Here is a 3,178-nt window from a genome sequence, read left to right on the forward strand (position 1 = left end):
AAGCTACAAGCCCAACTTTCCTTGCCCGTTAGTCAATTCTGCCCTCTATTTCTCCGCCTTGCCGCCGTGGAACATAAGGGACAGGGTTTACTAGCCAGCTCCTCCCGGAACCTTTGCGACCAACCTGCCCACACTATAACCCCCAAACGCTAATAAGGAGACTGCATGATATGGTAGACAGAAAATAAAAACGCGAAAAAAATGAAATTTTGAAAATCGAACCCACAACCAGCCAAATCGTTTGTAAGTCATGCCAAATGACTGGTGACATCTTAAAAACCCATTGAAGCCACAACATCCCATAATTTCACGCTTTTAAAGATTTGTCACTATACGCACTGTAAGTACCTCACTAATTCTCACCTCAGATTTTACGGGAACATGTTCAAATTTTCACACACGTCTCAGCACGACCAATTACATCAAAATTTATCGCAAAAGTCAGAATTCTCCAATTTTTGATAAATTCACTATATTCACTGTAAGTACCTCGCTAGACAGTGGAGACCTCAGGTTTTGCGGGAACATGTTCCACTTTAGACACACCTCTCAGCACTAGCAGTTACATCGAAATCCATCAGGAAAGTCGTGGTGTGAAGAGGTCTTTCGACTAACAAAAATGGTGGTGTGAGGAGGACTCACCTAAATCAGAAAAAAATACTCTTATAAGGAGACTGCTAGGAAAGACATTTCTGAGTCCACTGACCCCTAGTCCCCTAATAAGTGTATTGAAATTAGGTTTTAAGAAGGTCCTCCTCACATCATCATTTTTGTTTTTAACCCTAACCCTAACGCTAACCCTAACTCTAACCCTTACCCTAACCCTAACCCCTCAGGGGCAGTTCTATGGTTATAATACCACGGGAGGCTCAAAACCTACCTCAAACTAGGTTTTCTTGTGTGCTGATTCCATTTTCAATGTGTTTACTTGACTCTGACGAAAGCAAAGTCAAATACTCAACCCTATATGGACGGGGAAGCAAAGTGACGATTTTGGTAGGTCGCCATTTTCAATCACGAATGTTGCCATTCGAAAGAGCGTCCAAAAAAACCTGGTTGGGACACATTTTTTTAGAAATTATCGACCTAACCAAAAGTGCACTTTTTGGTGGGCCTACCCTACCCCCTCAGGGGCAGTTCTATGGTTATAATACCACGGGAGGCGCAAAACCTACCTCAAACTAGGTTTTCTTGTGTGCTGATTCCATTTTCAATGTGTTTACTTGACTCTGACGAAAGCAAAGTCAAATACTCAACCCTATATGGGACGGGGAAGCAAAGTGACGATTTTGGTAGGTCGCCATTTTCAATCACGAATGTTGCCATTCGAAAGAGCGTCCAAAAAAACCTGGTTGGGACACATTTTTTTTAGAAATTATCGACCTAACCAAAAATGCACTTTTTGGTAGGCCTACCCTACCCCCCTCAGGAGCAGTTCTATGGTTATAATACCACGGGAGGCACAAAACCTACCTCAAACTAGGTTTTCTTGTATGCTGATTCCATTTTCAATGTGTTTACTTGACTCTGACAAAGAAAAAGTCGAATACTCATCCCCATATGGAGGGGGAAGCAAAGTGATGATTTTGGAAGGTCGCCATTTTCAATCGGGAATGTTGCCGTTCGAAAGAGCGTCCTTAAAAACTTGGTTGGAACAAATTTTTGCTATAAATAAGTGACTTAAGTATATAAGCAAATATTCGTTATATAGCATAAATAGCCTCTAAACACCTTAAAAAACCACTTAGACCTTTTTCCTAACCCTAACACTAACCCAAACCCTAACCCTAACCCTAATTCTAAGTGAAAGGTCCTCCTCACACCACCAATTTTTTTGGTCAAGTCAAAAGTCCTCCCTACAACAAAGTATTTTTGTAAGATTTTTTCTAAAAATTTTGAGGACTTTTCACTTAAAAAAGAATTGGGTGGTGTGAGGTGGACCTGTCACTTACAAAATATTACATTGTGTGAGGAGGACCTTTGACTTAGAAAATAATTTACGGTGTGAGGAGGACTTTTGACTTAGAAAATATTTTATGGTGTGAGGAGGACTTTTGCCTTAGAAAATATTTTATGGTGTGAGGAGGACTTTTGACTTAGAAAATATTTTATGTTGTGAGGAGGACTTTTAACTTAGAAAATATTTCATGGTGTGAGGAGGACTTTTGACTCTGTCAAAAAAAAGATGATACAAATCTTAGAACAAAGGCTTAATCTCAGAAGATCGTAGCAACAAGGCTACTCTACAACTTACAATACCCCGTTCTTTATTTAAGTCGTCTGCAAAGGATTTATCTCCAGAAACGTTAGAATTTGCTAGCGGCAGTGCCTTGGAGGCTTTTGTCCCCCTTGGCACTTTGGGACGCATGAGGGCCGAAACCCTCTATTCTGGTTCGCCTAAAGTTCTCTGGAGGTAATCATCGTTGCTTTCTAGCACGGATTCTGACTTAGAGGCGTTCAGTCATAATCCAACAGATGGTAGCTTCGCACCATTGTCTTTTCAGGCAAGTGCAAATGCCAATTGTCTGAATCTGCGGTTCCTCTCGTACTGAGCAGAATTACTATTGCAACAACACTTCATCAGTAGGGTAAAACTAACCTGTCTCACGACGGTCTAAACCCAGCTCACGTTCCCTATTGGTGGGTGAACAATCCATCACTTGGCGAATTCTGCTTCGCAATGATAGGAAGAGCCGACATCGAAGGATCAAAAAGCAACGTCGCTATGAACGCTTGGCTGCCACAAGCCAGTTATCCCTGTGGTAACTTTTCTGACACCTCTAGCTTAAAACTCCTAAAGACTAAAGGATCGATAGGCCATGCTTTCACAGTTTGTATTCGTACTGAAAATCAAAATCAAGTGAGCTTTTACCCTTTTGTTCTACATGAGATTTCTGTTCTCATTGAGCTCACCTTAGGACACCTGCGTTATCATTTGACAGATGTGCCGCCCCAGCCAAACTCCCAACCTGACGGTGTCTTGGACGAGGATCCGCCTGTCCGAGGACGGGCGTTAAGTCCAGAACGTGGACCTTGCGGTCCGCCTCCGCTCCATCCAATAAGTAAAAAAACGATAAGAGTAGTGGTATTTCACCGGCGCATTGCTGCTCCCACTTATTCTACACCTCTCATGTCTTTTCACAAGGTCAGACTAGAGTCAAGCTCAACAGGGTCTTCT

The 3,178-nt window shown here is 42.1% G+C and overlaps 1 pseudogene; it reads right to left on the minus strand.

Moving 5' to 3' along the window:
* Window positions 1–2,190: 2,190 nt before the first annotated feature.
* On the minus strand, window positions 2,191–3,178 carry LOC146445941 (large subunit ribosomal RNA; annotated as a pseudogene; the record flags this gene model as incomplete).

This window comes from Pavona decussata, unplaced genomic scaffold (genome assembly GCF_977016875.1).
Source record: "Pavona decussata unplaced genomic scaffold, jaPavDecu1.1 SCAFFOLD_3707, whole genome shotgun sequence".
Classification (NCBI taxonomy): Eukaryota; Metazoa; Cnidaria; class Anthozoa; order Scleractinia; family Agariciidae; genus Pavona; species Pavona decussata.